Here is a 19848-nt window from a genome sequence, read left to right as displayed (position 1 = left end):
AGAAGCAGCCCAAATAAAAAGGATATTCAACCTTGGCCAACGTTTTGAAAGTAATAATAATTGAGGGAATATCTGCAGCGAAATGCATTGTGTGTGTGTGTGTGTGTGTGTGTGTGTGTGTGTGTGTGTGTGTGTGTGTGCTAGTTTAGCGAAAGCAGCGTCCTTAGCAACCTGACGTCATTGAAACATGCGAGCGAGCCGATAAAATCTTCCTAATAACTATAAAACTAAAGATCATACGTAATCACTGACTAAAGATTATGCAAGTAAAAAGTATATTTCTCGCTAGAAATGTTATTAGAAACAAGTTCAACGGTGATTCGGTCCTAAAATAGGCCTATTGCATTTCCCATTCGATTAATAAAGAAACCAATCCCGAGATATCCCCGGACCCATGCAAGTGAACGGAGCGTTCCACGGCATTGAGAAGACCCGTGTAATAAAGACCCATAATATTTCTGTTTATGGCATAGATTTCTCCTCAGATTAGGCTAATTTATGATAATGATAAAATAAAAGTAAAAACGCTCGATCAAAGGCCCGGCCCGAGGATAGTGATAACCCATTATTATACGGTATGACTTCTAGATGTCACGTCCGCTCGCGACACTGGACTTGCGAGGCATCGACGCGGACTTCCATTCACATAGCCAAAAACAAGACAATAGATCTATGGTTAGATCAAAACATCAAGACATACAATTCTAAAAAGATCAGATTAAGCAGCTACCCTTTTTTCTTTCGCGGTTTGCCTGAGCAGCGCATCTGCATTTAATAGCCTATATCTGTGAATTGTCACAATTTCTCAGAATCAAAGGTGAAAGTAGAAACGGGTGGCCTAAAGCTGTCATATCGTTTACATTTTTTAACAATAAATGTACTGTACGGAGCTCCTTAAGGGACATTAGGGAGAACGCTCCCGCACAGAACCTTAGTTTGGAAGTCGTGCTGGTGACACGACAAATACTTCCAATTGAAATACATGGGTTTGGAATTTGTGCTTGTAAACACGAAAAATTTGAAAATACGTGATCCTGAACACGTTTCAATAGATTAAATAACGTGACAGTGTCACGTCTTTTCGTGAGACCGGGTTGAATGTAACCAGTTAGCCCTATGGTAAGACATTTTAAGGCACATAATCTTAACACATAAGAAAATCTAAAGTAAGCAATTTACTTTCACACAAGCAGTTATAAAGAAACCAATTTTCTTTATCCTAAAATATATGTAAGCATTAAGGAAGTTATAAGGGAATCAATTTACCTTATCATAAAACATATGTAAGCATCAAAGAAGTTATAAGGTAATCAATTTACCTTATCATAAAACATATGTAAGCATCAAAGAAGTTATAAAGTAATCAATTTACCTTATCTTAAGATATATGTAAGCACACAAGAAATTATAAAGCAAGCAATTCACTTTATCATAAGATATATATGCTGACCTTGTTGACAGCATGGGGTCACAGCATGATTCTGGAGTAATTCTGGAACGGCTAGGTGCATCAATATAGTGAGTCCTATCGGGACACACGTCAGTTTACATCCGTCATCCTCCATAAGATCAGACCTCGACATACTGGATATGACATACACCTTCGCAGGATCCACAGCCAGCCCGTTTCCATCTATGATGTGACCCAGAAACTTGACAGACGATCGCATCAGATGACACTTCTTAGGACTCAACTTCAGGTTGTTCTCTCGCAGGCGCTGGAACACTACCTCCAGTCTCCGTAGAGCCTCCTCTTCAGTCGATGCAAAGACGAGCAAATCGTCTAAATAGCATAACAGGCTGCTGAAGTTCAAATCCCCAAATATACTGAGCATCATGCGCATAAATGAGGCCGGACAATTGCACAGTCCCTGCGGCATCCTATTATACTCATGCAGGCCTAGCGGTGTGGTGAAGGCAGTGTATTTTTTGTCCTCTTCAGCCATGGGAATGTTGTAGAAACCGGACGTTAAATCCATTGTTCTGAAGTAGGTGTTCACTCCCAAGGCAGCCAAGCAGTCCGACTGGTGTGGATGGGGATGGGCGTCCTTGAGTGTTCTCGCATTCAACCACCGGAAATCGGTGCAGATCCTCAAGTTTCCATCCTTTTTCCATACCATCACTAGCGGTGATGCATAATCACTCACTGACATCCGAATTATCCCTTGCTCCTCCATGTCTTTCAACACTTGACGTAGCTTCTGGTAGTGAGCAGGGGGTACTCTCCAGTAGGGGAGGCGGAATGGACGATCATCTGTTAGTCGAATGCGGTGGACAAAGCCCTTTGCCTCACCGCAATCCATTTCGTGCTTGGAAAAGACATCGTTGTAGCATTCGAGCAGCTGGACTAACTTCACAGTTCCTGCGGGGCTAGTCTGACAAGGCTGTATGTCAAGTTTGTCAAGGCCAACATCTCGCAATCTCTGTTCGAGACCTGAAGGGCTGAGTGGTGTATGACGCTTGACTGGAACAGCTGTGTCAATCTGGCTATAGCCTTGGAGGAGTACAAAATCTTCCACAGCTTGAAAAGGGTTCACATCTGCCATCTTACAGTTCCTCTTCAGTGTGACTGGTCTATCAGACAGATTGGTGACCTTCATGGGGACCCACCTATCACCCCACAGAGGTGTCACGACACGGCCAACCATGATGTTACGTGGCATGGACTTGGATGAGGTTGGTTCAACCAGCACAGTGCTTCCCGGTGACATGGGCGCATTGTTAGGCAGCTTACCCCAGACCAGGTGCTCTTGCATCGCTAGAAGAGTAACTGACTGTTGGAGCTTGACTGTGCCAATCTTGTCCGGTAGCTCCTCACCCCTCCAACGAGAGGTGTTCGCCATGAGGTCCAAGAACTGTTCACACTCAGGAGATGAGGAAAGACTGCGAACAGAGATAAGCCGCCAGTAATAATCACTGTTCTTCAACTGGCGCATGAGAAACTTGATCACATTCGTGCCAATGATGAGATCATCTCGCTGGCCTGGCACCACCAAAACTGGAACGATACATCTCAACCCATACACCTTCAGTTCAACCTCATACATACACTTCGGTTTAGTGAGCTTCCCTCCACAGCCCACTAAAACCACTTCCTGTGTCATCGGTCTTTGACCTGACAGCACTTTCTCACTCAGCATCCTCTCCTCTGCTTCTCCACTGAAAGTACAGGCCATGGAACCTGAATCAAGCATTCCTTGCATCTTGAACACATTATTCACATCGACTGGAGCATAGAATAGCTCATCATATGGCTCAACTCTGTGTGTGTTCTGTGCGATTATCTTCACACCAGCCGGTGCTGCACTGCGCACTTTCACATAACACTGTTCAAATTCACTTCCACTTCTGAAGGTTTGATTGTCCTCACCCGCACGTCCCCTCTCCCAATGCGGGCCAGTCAGTTTAAATGCTGTTGCTCTTGAGGTAGATGTGTGGCCTGGTCCTCCCGTCCGGGAGTGTAACTTGAGCATTCTCTCATGATATGACCCGGCTTGAAGCAAGACAAACACAGGCGATCTCGCCGGCAGTGCATTAGGGTAGTGTGTTCTGCAGACTTGCATACCTTGCAGTATCTTCTCTGTGACTGGTCAGACGGGTGCTGTCTATACATCGGCCTGTTATTCTGAGCCATCACCTGGCTGTTCTGAGAAAGTGTGCGGTCAAGCAGGCCAATCAGAGTCTTTAGGCAGTTTTCATCAAACTGAGTGGTAGACGTGGCACTCACTTCGGCCTGCACAGGGAGTACCTCCGGATGGCTGGCCAACGACACCTCCTCAGACACAGGTGTTTGAATATGAACTGCCACATGTCTTGCTGGGACATGACGGTTTGGTCTGGTATTCCGCTGTTCTCTCATGACAATCTGATAACGGTCAACGTGCTCCTGTATTTCACCAGCTGTCAATTTCTCTGGCGCCTTGAACCGTAGCGCTGCAGCAAGGGAGGGATCGGGACAGTACTTGACAAACATCATGGTTACCTCTCGACTGAGATCATCAATATGCCGCCCCTGTCTGCTCAAACCCTCCTCAGCTGCATCAACAGCCTTGTTAAGGCGGATCCAGTACTCGACTGGGTTCTCTCCTGCTACAGGTACAGTGCTATAGAAGTCAGCAAGAGGCATACTGGAACATGCCACACCACTGAAATGCTGTTTCAGTATGTTAATAATTACTTTTGGGTTCTCATGAGGCTTCAGTGAAGGATTGCTACGGAGTGTTATCTTCACAATATCCCTGGCTTTCCCCATTAATCTAGACAACATCTCCTGGTGCTGCTCTCCCAGCTCCACATGTCTTCTTCTCAAGTAGGTGAACGTGAGCTCTTCCCACTCATGTACCGAAAGCTTGTCGGACCCATCCCCTCTGTACACAGGAGGCTCTCTCACATCGGACTGCATGACTAACTTCACACCAGTCAGGTTAAGTGTGGAGTCAACGAGCGACTGGCCTGCACCTGAGTTCTCAACTCGTGCTTGAGCTCCTTCATTCGCCTGACTCACTCCCTTCAACTGAGCTGATATAGACTGTCCTACTTGCTGGGCGATATGCGTGATGAGATCACTCAAAGCTGGGTCACTCCTGTCTGGGATGGCCGAAAGTGAAAGAGTAGGTCTATGAGTAAGTAGTGTGTGACTAGGTAGATGAGTGGAGGTGAAAACTGAGCCACATTGTCTGGGACATCAACTCGACGGGTGGAGCTGAACGCTGGTGACCTCACGTCACCTGGACTTGCAACTGGAGAGTTAAACAACTATGCCCCCCTCCCAAAAGAGTTCAATAGCTGTGTTCCCCTCCCGAAATCAGCAACTGGAGAGGTGGACATCTGTGCCCCCCTCCCGGATATAGAATCAACAGTACAAATAGCAGTCCCATTTTCAACATTGGAATCCATTTTTCTTAAGTAGTTTGGTCAATATCAACAAAAACAATGAAAATACTGACTCAATAAACCACGGAAAGTACTGTATTCATTTCCTTAATTTGACACTGTACATTTCTTTTCTTTATAAGAAAATGAAACAAAAAAAATAAATACACCAAATCCCCCTAATGTCCTTGAACTGTGACAAAGTCACTCCAATGTAACCCTCTTAAGGAAACCTTTTTTTCGTTCGTCGTTGTTCTGTCGTCCAACAACCTCCGGTGACCAAGCTGGTGTTGGTCCACGACGTCGATCCGGGCCACGGCACCAATGTAGCCGGTCTGGCTCTGCGTTGTCTCATCTCTCATCTCATTTTCGTCCGCTTATCCGGGGTCGGGTCGCGGGGGGGAGCAGCTCAAGCAGGGGGCCCCAGACTTCCCTTTCCCGGGCCACATTGACCAGCTCTGACGGGGGGATCCCGAGGCGTTCCCAGGCCAGTGTTGAGATATAATCTCTCCACCTAGTCCTGGGTCTTCCCCGAGGTCTCCTCCCCACTGGACGTGCCTGAAACACCTCCCAAGGGAGGCGCCCAGTGGGCATCCTTACCAGATGCCTGAACCACCTCAGCTGACTCCTTTCTAGGTAAAGGAGCAGCGGCTCTAATCCGAGTTCCTCACGGATGGCTGAGCTTCTCACCCTATCCCTAAGGGAGACGCCAGCCACCCTTCTGAGAAAACTCATCTCGGCCGCTTGTACCCAGGCTCTGCGTTGTGTGTTATGAAATGGAGTAGGACACAGGGACTTGTTGTGTCACTTTAGCCGAACTGTGGCGACAGTTTATTTATTTCTGCATGAAATGAATGCACAAATAATGCAGCAGCATTAATACACAGGACACTGTGGCACGTCAGTCTCCTCACAGCATTAAAACAACAAGAGAGCCTTGGCCAGAAGTGCCTTACAATACATATATTAAAATATACGAAGTCACAAAAGTTCACAATACAGACACACTGTTAGGGTAGGTGGTGGTGCGAGCAGGCAAGTAGGACCCAAACGCAGACGGTTTCAGGAAACGGCACTTTATTCAGGCCTAAAGGGTAAGGCACAGGAATCAGGGAACTCGGGAGACAACTCGGAACTCGGGAGACTACAGGGAACTCGGGAGACTACAGGGAACTCGGGAGACGACAGGGAACACGGAACACGCAGGACTAGCCACCACAAACAACCACAGCAAACCACAACTAACAACCACAATGACAGCACAAGGAACAAAGGAAAGACGAGGGCTTAAATAACAAACACAACGAGGAACAGCTGAGACACATTAGGGGAGGGAACAGTAATCAACACAGGAGGGAAACACAGGGAGACACCCACACCCTGACAGTACCCCCCCGTTAAGGGTCGACTCCCAGGCGACCCACGACAAGCAAAAAACAAAGAAAGTCAAACCCAAAACGGGTGGGTGGAGGGGCGCCAGGAGGGGGGAATCAAAAAATAAATAAATGGACTGGGGCAGAGCCGAGGGACGTCAGGCGGGCGGCCAGAAAACTGCCCCAGGGCATGGCAGGGAGCCTCAGGCGGACGGCCTGAGGGGCAAGCAGAGGCAGAGTGACGGCGGAACCCTTCAGGAGGCCGGCGGCAAGGACGATGAGGGCTCGTCCCCTCCAGAGGAAGGCCAGGTAGAGGGCGGGTCCCCTCAGGAGGCAGGCCAGGTAGAGGGCGGGTCCCCTCAGGAGGCAGGCCAGGTAGAGGGCGGGTCCCCTCAGGAGGCACGCCAGGTAGAGGGCGGGTCCCCTCAGGAGGAGGGCCAGGCAGAGGGCGGGTCCCCTCAGGAGGAGGGCCAGGCAGAGGGCGGGTCCCCTCTGGTGGCAGGCCAGGTAGGGGGCGGGTCCCCTCTGGTGGCAGGCCAGGTAGGGGGCGGGTCCCCTCTGGTGGCAGGCCAGGTAGGGGGCGGGTCCCCTCTGGTGGACAGGGTAGAGGGCGGGTCCCCTCTGGTGGAAGGCCAGGCAGAGGGCGGGTCCCCTCTGGTGGAAGGCCAGGCAGAGGGCGGGTCCCCTCTGGTGGAAGGCCAGGTAGAGGGCGGGTCCCCTCCGGTGGAAGGCCTTGAAGGGGAACCCCCCTCGGGAAGGAGTGGAGGAGGGCCCCCACAGGCAGGAGCGGGGAGCGTGCCTCCCCTGGACGGTCTGGAGGGCGGACCCCCTCCGGCAGGAGCAGAGGCCGGTCCCCCTCTGGAAGGAGCAGGGGGCGGGCCCCCTCAGGCAGGAGCGGAGGGCGGACCACCTCAAGCAGGCGAAGAGGCCGGTCCCCCTCTGGAAGGCTAGGAGTGGGCTCAGGAACCGGACAGGGCTCGGGGACCGGAGTCAAAGCGGGAGCTGGAGTGCCAGGAGGAACCGGGTGGTACCCCAAACTCTCCCAGCGAGCTATCGCCTTCATAAAAAATGAATCCTGCAGCTCACGGCTAACCGGGTGGCACCCCAAACTCTTCCAGCGATCTATTGCCTTCAAAATAAATAAATCCTGCCGCTCACGGCTAACCTGATCGTCCGCTGGGTCCATTCGTGGTGCTGTCATTCTGTTAGGGTAGGTGGTGGTGCGAGCAGGCAAGTAGGACCCAAACGCAGACGGTTTCAGGAAACGGCACTTTATTCAGGCCTAAAGGCTAAGGCACAGGAATCAGGGAACTCGGGAGACAACTCGGAACTCGGGAGACTACAGGGAACTCGGGAGACTACAGGGAACTCGGGAGACGACAGGGAACACGGAACACGCAGGACTAGCCACCACAAACAACCACAGCAAACCACAACTAACAACCACAATGACAGCACAAGGAACAAAGGAAAGACGAGGGCTTAAATAACAAACACAACGAGGAACAGCTGAGACACATTAGGGGAGGGAACAGTAATCAACACAGGAGGGAAACACAGGGAGACACCCACACCCTGACACACACAAATTCAAATCCACCTGAAAACTGTACACCACTGGCTAATTAATATTTTATATTAAAATAAAGTACAACATGGGAGCAACATCAACATACCTGCATGAAATAAATGCACAAATAATGCAGCAGCATTAATACACAGGACACTGCAGCACGTCAGTCTGAAATGGCGGGAAACCAACAATGAACAGGCTGCAGTCACTTTGTGTGCATCCTCAAGTGCTGCTAAACAGTGCGCTAGGTAAATAGTTCGCTAAAACACTCAAAACTCTTGCAAAACAAATACACAGGAACACATGAACAACACCAACAAGCACAGAATCACACCATAACTCTATCTCACCGTTTACACTGGTTATTTTCTCATTAACAATTTTAGAACAGAAAGCTGCACAGAGCAGAGGAAAAACACTTACCTCCTCACAGCATTAAAACATCAAGAGAGGAATGGCGAGCGCAACGCAGGAAAATGACGTCACAATCAAAACTTCAAAATAAAATAACAAAAGCTCCCAAACGAACTGTTTACAGAATAGATCACGAAATAAAAAGAATCAATAAAACATGAGGGAATTTTGGTGGAATTCATGCATACATCTTATGTACCTGCTACACACGCACTACGCAGCGACTCAAACGCAAAACAACAATGGAGGGAGGAGAGACCATGGGAGAGAGATGCGTGTTTTCTAGCTGGAAATATGTCACTATTTTCACTTTGTGTCAGCTAAAAGTGACATTATTAAATGGGTAGTTCGGAATCGTCTTCGCATAGGGCCTGATTCCCAAGTTAGCCTTGGTGTTCTTTATCAATGGAGACAGTTTTCAACACATTTCATTCAGTCCTTCTAATTGCAGAGTTTGCTTGTGCTAGGCTAGCGCACGGCAACAGGCAATACTAGCCTGCTAATAAAACAGTCGTACCCATTCCACAGTACACCCGAGGTAAATCAATTATAACGCCAGACTATAGATGTAAATGTCTGTGTTGATAGAATAATGTTAAAAATAAAACTAACCTTGCATTGCATGAATCATCGCATTTTGAGGGGCTACTTTCTCAGCAGCAGCGGAATTTAACCTAGGTATCAGTCCGCCGCTGCCGTAGCCTACTACCAGGAATAAAACACTGCTGCTGAGACACAGCGAGTCCCTCAAAATGCAATGTAATGCAAGGGTGGTTTTATTTCTAACATTATTCTATCAACACAGACATTTACATCGACCGTCTGGCGTTATGGTTGATTTACCTCGGGCGTACTGTGGAGTGGGTAAGACTGTTTTATTAGCAGGCCAGTATTGCCTGTTGCCGTGCGCTAGCCTAGCACGAGCAATCTCTGCAACTAGAAGGACTGAATGAAAAGTGTTAAACTGTCTCCAATGATAAAGAACATCAAGGCTAACTTGGGAATCAGGCCCTATGTCCAAAATTCTGATCTACCCCTTCAAGGTTCGATGTACACTCTGTGGAGGCGGCGGAAAAGTGCTATCTACCTTCAAGAACACTACTTCAAATTTAAAGACTTTGTGCATTATGTGTTGCATTGTATTTCGTTCGATATGCCAGTTGTTCTATGTGCATGCATTTTAATGTTCTACTTGTCAATCAGTGTGGGGGGGCGAATCACCAGGTCAGCTGGGGGAGGGGCTTGGGAGAACAGGAGGGTGGGGGGCTTGCACGTTGAAGGAAAGTTGTGGAAACGCTCCATTCACTTGCATGGGCTCTTCTCAACTTCCGGCGGTGAATGCTAGGTATAAATTTACGCTGTCAAGGAAAAAAAAATACTTTTTGCCTATAATGACGTTTTTGGTTACACTCCTCAAGTAGTCCGGTAACAACCCCAGCGTCTTCGGTTGCTAAGCGACGTCAACGTCTTTGGCGGACTATTTCTCTGCTGATCAACACTACGAATGCTGGTAACAAATAAATTGTAACAAGCCACACCATGTGAAGTCATTTTTTCGTTTTGGCACGTAACCGTGTAATAAGCGGGATAATGTATAGAACATCGCCGGTCATTATCTAAATTAAGCCCCTTCATTGGGAAGCAAGACACCTTCATTGGGAAGCAAGACACCTTCGCTGCGCGTCGGTGTCCTGTTCGCCCTGTCGGGGCTTATTTTCCCGATAATGACCGGCATTCTATACATTATCCCTTACTTATTACACGGCTCTTCTCAATGCTGTAGACTACGTTCATATTCGGTTGCTAAGCGACGTCAACTACTTTGGCGAATTATTTCTCTGCTGATCAACGCTACGAATGATAACAAATACATTGGAAAAAGACACACACTGTGTGAAGTTATTTTTTCAATTTGGCAAGTAGCCATTACTAATAATACCAATACTCTTTGGCTGGGATGATGAGGCATCAGACAATCAAGTCATTTTAGCCTGAATACATAGGTAAGAAGCACCAGAGCAGGTTGCTAGTACCATGGACAGTATCAGAACGATAACCTGTTGAACTAAATGGATGTGATGCTACACCACCGGATGCATCTGCAGACCACTGCCACATAAATAAAGGTAAGACGCGATATTTATTGCTTACGATTTGCTGGTGCTGTGGCAAGGTCTTTTGTGTTTTTTGCACTCAAGTGGTCGGCTGTTTTAACTTGCAATTGATAGACGGTGGAGTCAGTGACAAAGTGACTTTTGGTCATTCTTGCTTTGCTTGAATTCTGGAATAATTGTGGGGGGGGGGTTCTTGAGTTTTGGTCAGAAGTGCCTGATGTAGGCTAGTTTTGATCAGTGTTGCCAACTTAGCGATTTTGTCGCTATATTTAGCTACTTTTCAGACCCCTTTGGCGACTTTTTTTCAAAACAGCGACAAGCGACAAATTTAGCTCCTTTTTCAGCTGTTATTGGTGACTTTTGGCGACTTTTTGAGGTGAAAGCACTATCGCTATTACCTCTTCACAACGAGCACCGGGTGCCTGCGCGGCCCCTCCCCCGTCTCAAAGCACTTACAGGCAGCCCAGTCCTCGTGCAGCAGTCCCTCCCAGCTGCTCTGTTAGCAGGAGCTAACAGGAGACGTTCACGCCTCGGCATCCGGGCTGCAAATTAATCCACGTCCCGGCCAGCAAGCCGCCGCCGACTGATCCCGGACCCTGACGTACAGTCAGGGCGGGAAAATGTAATATTTTCTTTGTCTAAATAAAATAATAAATCGCTGTGTTACATTGACTCACACTGCCTCAGGCTCAGTCACTTCACCTCACCTCGTCCACTGTGTGTGTGTGTGTGTGTCTTTACCATGTCGCAGTCAAAACTTTATCAACAAAAATATAGGAAAGAGTGGGAAGCAGACACTGCTTTTAAGGGCTGGTTAAAGCCGTTTATTGTCCCGCTTGATGATAAACGAGCATACTGTAGCTATTGCAAGGTCGATTTCTGTGCCAAACTCAGTGATGTGAAGAAACACAGTTCTACCCAAAAGCATATTCAAAAGGCAAAGCCTTACAGTTCAGCTCAAACAACGCTGGCATTTATGGTAAGCAAAATTGGGACTAAGCAAAAAAATGTAATTGTGTTTTTTTCTTATACTTCCAGTTATGCAAATTAGGCGATGACGTAATCTAGCGACTTCTGGCGACTTTTAGGAGAGCCAATAGCTACTTTTCTTCCTGAAGAGTTGGCAACACTGGTTTTGATGGAATGCGTGTTGTGAATTGAGAAAAGCCAGCTCCTGATGTGATACAGCGTTCAGCTGTGCAACAAATATATTTTTCTTTTTCAATCTTGACGACTTTTGTAGTGCTGTGTATAGCCACACCTTTGGCCCTTCGGAACTGAAACACGCAGTTAAATTCCTTTCCTAGCTGCTCTTGTTTATTTTGTTAGCTTAGCCATATCATGTCACGTTGTCAACATTGGATACATGGAGCAGAACATAGTGGGTCATATGTCCGATGCTTTTTGGAAACGTTTTCTTCATAAAACGTGCCGGACAGATTTTGTATACATTTTATTCCTTAGTAATTAGCTACATGGGTATGCCGTCTTTCAGAGCCTTTCATTACCTGCACTTAAGAGAGCAGGGTAGCCGCGGGGTCTTAAAAGTCTAAAAAATTTCTTACATTTCATGTTCCTAAATTAAGGCCTTAAAAAGTCTTAAATTGCGTTACCCAAGTCTTAATTTTTTAAAGATGGTCTTAAATTTCCTACTAGGATATGTTTTCATAGTCAACCGGACTGTAACACAAGGGGAAAATGGGGGGCGTTTTGCGTATCGGGGTTTTGCGTAACGTCTCATTTATTGGAGCATGCGCAAACAATACTTTGGGTTTTCGCGCCGGCAATCTCAACAAACATAAACATAGAGGAGACGCCACATCATGGGGAAGCAGGACTCTAAAGTCTCACGCATTCGGCGTGAGACACACGCAATTCGACCCATGCACACGCTCACACGCCACACTTCGTATTTCTCACGCAGAGAACTTACCAGGATAGCGCCCACCAACTTGCGCCACTATTTAACAGTGAACAGGTAGGAATCAAATGGGTTCCCCTTACGAAAGGTGACCAGACGTCCTCTTTTGCCCGGACATGCCCTCTTTTTTGAGACACTTTAAAAAAAAAAATGTGTCCGGGCGGAATTTCAAAATCGTCCGGGATTTTATTAAAGCCTCATACATGTTCACATTGAATTTGCGCTGCGTTCCTCTGGGTCGGTCACAAACTACGCTACGCCCTCCCCACTTCAGTTCTGTTCGCTTTGCATTGCTGGAAGTGAGTAGGGGGAGTGGTTAAGTAGAGCCTTCAGATTGGACGGTTTGACTAAAGAGTTACCGTCATGTTTTTTTTTGCCATTATTGTTTTATAGGGACAAACATTAACACATTTCTCCTACAGGGGATTGATAAAGTTCTATCTATTGAACAGAAAGAAACACTTGGTCATACTTTGCACACTTTACCACAGCATTGGCCTACTGAATGCCACAGATATATTTTAAGCATTGGACTGAATGCCACATAAATATATAATTATGTTTTTGCACGTTTGCAACGTTTAAAAGTTCAGGGAAAAGTATAGCCTCTACTGGTGTTGCTTAGGCCAATATCCTTTTGAGGCAGTGTTGTTTCCGAATATTAGTGTTAGGGGCCAATGATGCTTACTATCATACATTAGTCACCATGTCTGTGGACGGGTTAGGGTTAGGGTTAGGGCTGGCTCCATACATTACGAAGGAGTTAGTAAAAGAGGTCAACGAGGCAAGTGGTGGATTCATTGAAATGGTTGAGGAAATTTGAATGCTGAGAAACTACAGCAATTTGAAAAGAGTTTGTTTGTTTATATTTTATATTGTGTGTTGAAAGTTTGATATTTAAACCAAAAATACAGCTACACTTTCACACCATCACTTTGTGTATTGTTTTTTTAATCTTTTATTATCATTTCTGGGTACATGGTCTTAAGAGACATCAGGCCTCTAGGCTTTGAGTTAGGCCCTCAGTTTGGCTCTTTGATTGGTGAGTGCACACTTATCCTTTGGCACATTCATTAATGTATTGACATGAATGTTTCATATGTTCCAAAAAAACATGAATAACATATGCACGACCGCGTTTTACGACCGCTTAATGGGTGCGATGTAGGTCTTAATTTTCATTGAAGTGGTCTTAAAAAAGTCTAAAAAAAGTCTTAAATTTGGGTTGATCAAACCTGGGGAAACCCTGAGAGAGAAAAAAGAGTGCATCCTCATTGTACCCAGCACTTCTAAAAATGCACTTCCGAATGCATCTCTGTCCCCAGCACATTTCAAACCAAACTGACGCCCATGCCTGTCACGATAACAAATCTTTCTGGCCGATTAATTGCCCCAGAAATCATTGCGATAAGCGATAATATTGCCGTTTTACAACTAATTTAATGATAATGGCATAATAATGCAAGTACACCCTTTCGAAGATCAATAAACATTTATTTTTAAAGAACACTGGAACTGGACGTCTGGAAGACATTTAAAATATCAAGAATAAATTAACAAAACAACCAAAAACAATCAATTAAATGGACTCGAGGGGGTTTACTCGCTGTGCCCTGTAATTATGAGCCCGAGCAACCCGACATTTGTTACTAATGCCGCTTTTCCACTGCATGGTACCAGCTCGACACGACTCGACACGACTCGACTCAGCTCGCATTTTTTGCGTTTCCACCGCGGTACCATGGTATCTGGTACCTGAAGTGGCTGCTTTTTCTAGTACCTACTCGCTCTAGGTTCCAAGCGAGCTGAGCCGATGCTAAAAGGTGACGTCGGCAGATGGCCGGCGACTGATTGGCCAGAGAGTGTGACGAAGTCACGAGAGCGACATGGCAACCGTGCTGGTAACATCCATAGCAGCGCGCAGCCAACATGTTCCACTTCTCCAACTTCTTCAACATGCCAGCTAATAATAGTAATGCGATCGATGTCCTCCATTGTTGTTATGTGGGTTCTGTCCATGTGTGGGTTGCGTATTTGTTGTTTGCGTCGCGTACACAAATACGTCACGGCCCTTTCGCGCAGCCGACCCCGCCCACGTCCAGGAGGTACTATTTGCGGTGGAAAAGCACCCGTGCTGCTACCGTGTCGAGTCGTGTCGTGTCGAGTCGTGTCGAGTCGAGCTACATGTGCGGTGGAAAAGCGGCATTAGACCTACTCTGCTAAATATATATAATATATATAAATATATATAATGTATAGAACGCCGTCATTATTCGTAGTGTTGATCAGCAGAGAAATAGTCTGCCAAAGACGTTGACGTTGCTTAGCAACCGAAGACGCTGGGGTTGACAAGTTACCGGACTACTATCTATGCAAGTGAACGGAGCGTTCCACGGCATTGAGAAGACCTGTGTAAAAAGAGTGCGAATGGAAATTATTGCGGCCGGCAAGAAATTATCGCTCATTTTAATTTATCACGCAATTAATTGATTTATTGCTTATCGCGACTGGCCTGCTATAATATCTTTGAAGTAAAAAGAGAGGAATTGTATGGGCACGCGTGGAGATACGATTAGTAGGACATCTGATGGATGCGTTACCTGAAGCGTTCTGCCCCCCTGGGCTTTGTGTGAATTTAATACTGGGTAGGCGGGGGCCGGGGCCTCCGTAATGTGCTCTGATTGGCTAAGCATGGTACTGAGATCCCGCCTCCTGGATAGCCATATGTTTACCCTGTGCAGGTCCCTTGTGGCTATGTGTGGACATCACAATTTGGTTTGTGGCTTTTTGCGGACCTCTTATGTCCATGTGTTTTTTGGTTACACTGGTTTTTGTGGCCTTGAGCGTCGGGGTTTCCCCTACACCTGGCCTGCTGTTATCACCAGAATTCATACGTGAATGAATGGCTCCTTGTGTGAGCCGGACGCCTCCCTAGGTTCCTGACATACATGGCCTGTTAGTATGAATGTATGAATGTATATCACAATTCCCTCCTTGGTCATCACTGATGACCATTCTACAAGCAATATAAAAGTATAAAATATATAAAAGTATAAAATATAAAGCGAAAGAAAAGAAAAATCTCACGGTTACATAACCATGCAACAATCATCAACACCACCAACCGACTTGTATACGTTAGGAAAACTCCTTATGGGAGGCAAAACCACGTCACGTCCTGTGGGACGGCACCCACCTTGGCGGGTCTCAAAGAACAGACAGGCCACTTTCAACAATAAATCAGTAAACATACAATCAACGTGTCATACAATCATCAATAAACCAGTAGTCAAAAATAAACATGTCATAAAATCATCAATCATATATTCAAAAAGGCACACATTTAGGTTAAATCATAGAAAACACATCAAATACGTCTAAGTATGTGTGACACAAACACAAGCTCGGCTTAGTTCAGGAGCTAGAGCAGTTGTCTTGTAGCTGAGTGATTGATGTGTCCCTGAACAAGACACTTAACCCTAACTGCTCCTGACGAGCCTGCTGTTGCATGGTTGACTCTGCCGTCGGTGTGTCAATGTGAGTATTAACCGATGTTAGTCGCTTTGGATAAAAGCGTCTTCTAAATGCCCTAATTGTTATTGTCTAATGGTTATTGTACACAAAGTGTTAGACCTTCAGCATGCAAAAATAATTGACATTAGAATACTTTTTTAGATTCAAAATTCCCTGCAGACATGCACAGATTTGAATGGTGATCTTCATGTATTGGTGTGTTGTATTTATTTGGGGGATTTTGGACATGTTGTAGTCATTGATCCTGTTTGCTTTCATCAGGTCCTGTAGTCCACGAGGCCATTCGTCCCTTTTTGTCAAGGGCGCCGCTCACATGGAGAGGTTACTAGCACATCATGTGAGCCAGCCGCCCATATGAGAAGTTAGGACATGGTCCCATCTAGGCCTGGGTATCGTGGCCAGTTTCCTAAATCGATTCGATTTCGACTCATAAGGTTCTGAATCGATTATTCACGATTTGATTCGATTCAATCTGCTCTTAAATAATGAAAATGGCTCATCTGTGTTACAAAATACAAATGTACAACAGGTTTTGAGTGCAAACCTGTGAATTGGACAGTTTAAGGCCCCGTCCACACAAAACCGCAAAGGTCTTGTACGGTTCGGCCTTCCGTCCACACGAAGCCGGCGAATCCGCTGACCGAAACCGCAAACTTCTGAAACCACCCTCGGAGGTGGTTTCAAATCTACCCGGTTTCGTTTTGGATTCGTGTGGACGCCTGAAACCGACTGAAACCGTAAACCATGACGTCATCGCCCCACCCCTCGACCCTCTAGCCAATGACTGTTAAGCCCGCGGAGTCTCAGAACTCACAACAACAAGGATTTCTGTAGCAGAAGCAGCGCTCCTTATGGGCCTGGAATGTGTACTACAGCGTTTCTACAGATCTACCCGGTTTCGCTTGACTCCGTCTTTACGGAGATACTGCGAAACCGGATAGATCGAAACCGTAACGGTTTCGCCTGTTTCGGCTTCGTGTGGACGGGGCCTAAACCTGAGCTGTAAAAAAACTGTCTCAAGTCTCAAAAGGGGAATTTTGAAATTAGAAAGGAATTGCAAGCAAAAGTGTACTCGAACTACAACATTCCTTCACTGCAAATTGCATTAAGGCATTGTTTATTAAAGTGCAAAAATAATATTAATGGTAACAAAACATAACAAAAAAAATTATCTCATGCCCTATGAATCAATTATGCTAAAATGTAATTTAATCAATCAATCAATCCAAAATCGATTAAATATATTTTTTTTACCTAGCCCTCGTCCCAACCGCCTCAAAGAACTCAACAATCCCATTACAGTGCAATGATACAGAAACAACATGTTGTACTAGCATCCAAATAATACAATGCAATAACTAACATGACCCTCATTGGTTGTTTAATCATTCGTCACTCAAGTAGACCAGGAATATTGATTATCTTAGATACAGGTGGTGCACATAACGGGGCCCCGGGGACTATTCTACATACTGCAGCTGGATCAGGCCAGGCCCCTCAGGTGACATCTCGTCCAAGTACACCGGGTCATACCTGCTCCCCATGTGAGCCCGGATGGCACCTGGCGCCCCTGGAGTACTCACCGCTAAGGTGATCAGCCGATTCAGTAGCCCTCGTACGCAAGGAATACAACAGCAACCGACCACAACTAAAACAGTTACTGCCACTATTCCCGCGATGGGTACTGACTGGATCAGGCCCTTCCACCTACCAAACAGGTTCTCCATCCATCCTTGGAAGGTTTCATTAATGCCGGAGTTCTCTGCCAACTCTAATTTGAATATCTGTAGCCCTGCCAGTGGCCTGGCCACCGACCAATCCGGAGCAGTGTTGTCAGGGATAAAAGTGCATCATGTAGTCCCTATCATCCTACACACCCCTCCTTCTTCTGCCAATAACATATCCAAGGCTAGCCTATTCTGATAGCATCTAATTGTTCTGATAGTCCCTTGACCGCATCCATGGTAAAATTGACAAACCGTTGCTGATTATAGTATATCTAATTCATCCAATCAACATTTTTGTTAATGATTGACCACCAAAACAGAACTGATTCAAACCCTGCCGCTATTTGATTGCATCGTGTGGCTGTCACTCCTGGCTCGGCTGGGTCTGATCCTGGGGTAGTTTGTCGGCTCCTGGCGTGTCGGCATCTGGCTCTGGAACTTGTGTATTAGTTAGTTGTATTATATTTCTAATTGCTCTATTGGAAGTCCCTTATGGGGTCCTCGAAATGTAGGTGAAGGCATGGATTGACCCGTAAGCATTACACGCGGGTTAGATGAGTCATTCTGTTAGCTTGCATGTGATAACTCATTAGTGGTAGTGGTAGTGCATCTACCAAATTCAATTTAGTGTTTGCACAGATTTTGTTGATTTTTGTTTTTGACCGTCCCATTCCATATTCTGAGCTAATTTCAAACCTTGGCATGACCTCTCTAGTCAAAAATTGTATTACAGTATCCACTTTAATTAAATTTCTCACTACTCACTACTCTCCCACCTGTCATTTAATGTGCATGGCCAATGTCATGCGGATTAAATGATAAGCAAACCTAACAACGCCGTTGGTACAACCAACTTTGAAGTCCCTAACCTCAACTATCATTGAATAAAATCAATCTATTGGGAATGCCGTGTTCTTTTGGAAAAAGTCTGCCGAGTCAGGATCGCTTTAACTCACTTTATTTAGCAAAGGTTTGGACTAGCATACATGAAGCAAAAGGAGGGGAATTGTACGCACATGTGGAGATACACTTAGTAGGGCATTCAAAAGGATGCTTTACCTGGAGCGTTCTAGCCCTCTGGGCTATGGGTTGTAACTTTAATACTGGGCAGGCGTGGACTTAGTTATGTGCTCTGATTGGCTAAGCATGGTGCTGAACTCCCGCCTCTCTGGATGTTGTATGTGTCTCTATGCTGCTCCCTTGTGGCTATGTGTTGGCATTACAACTTGCTTTGTGGTATTGTGCTGACCCCTAGTGGCTATGTGTTGGCATTGCAATTTGTTATGTGGCCCTGAACTTCTGAGTTCGCCGAACACCTGGGCCGCTCGTATCTGTAGAATTGATACGTGAATGAATGGCTTCTTGTACGGGCCGGACGCCTCCCTAGGAGCCGGATCCCTCCTTGGGATGGGAACGAGACCTCTCTAGTCGCCAAGGACATATGTGGCCTGTTGGTATGAATGTGTGAATTACGTTACAGGAAGGGAAATTGAAGCCAGTATATCCAAAACCAAAGGTCGATATCGTTGGGTTTACCATCAGCCGCCATGAAACCACGATGTTCCCGAGGTTTAACAAAGCCATGTACTGAACCGAAAACATAACATGAGTCAGTATATACACCGTGAAGGTTTAAGAAACGAAAACCCGACATGCCCTGTTCCACACTTCACTTCTATCTCACCGCGTGAACCCGTGAACGCCCACTCTCCCGGAGTCCCCCACGAGCCCCACCGTCACCTCTCACACCCGCATGAATGATCAGTTAGTTGACGTCCCAAATCCCACTTCTGACACCAAGTTTGTGCTGGTAATTTTAATCCACGTCAATCAAAACTGGGTAGAATAAAGAGCCATCCAAACTTTTTGAGCAATTATGGTCATACAATTATGGTCATACAATTATGGTCATACATCCATACATCCTTTGTCAATATGAAAAATTAATCGCATAAATGAAAAAAATCTATTAATGCTTGTGTAGTGTTCAATGGGGGGGGAGAGACCGAGGGGGGAGAGGGACAGAGGGAGGGGAGGTCAAGTGACACATGCACTTGTGCTGGTTTTCAAATACGCTGGCCAGTCGGATTCCAGACAAGCAAAAATCTTTTGCGCCGATCAAGAATGTGGAGACCACAGTGGACACAGCAGTAGTACGCGTGTGCCAGATTAACTTAATCTGTAATCTGTACAGCCGACAGGGCGTCTCTTCTCCCCTCTACCATCTCCTCCCTCCTCCTCCATTGCCTTGTCGGTCCGCCGCTTACCCGGTTTAACCCCTTTCCATACGTCAGGTCATGGGCGTTGCTGGACCCCTTTT

General features: G+C 46.2%; 1 protein-coding gene across 8 annotated transcripts in view; it reads left to right on the top strand.

Moving 5' to 3' along the window:
- LOC132460630 (NACHT, LRR and PYD domains-containing protein 3-like) overlaps positions 1-19848 on the top strand; it is a 521671-nt gene that overhangs the window by 449925 nt on the left and 51898 nt on the right. The window lies entirely within an intron of this gene.

Source organism: Gadus macrocephalus, chromosome 7 (assembly GCF_031168955.1).
Source record: "Gadus macrocephalus chromosome 7, ASM3116895v1".
NCBI lineage: Eukaryota > Metazoa > Chordata > Actinopteri > Gadiformes > Gadidae > Gadus > Gadus macrocephalus.
This window is presented reverse-complemented; position numbering and strand designations above follow the sequence as displayed.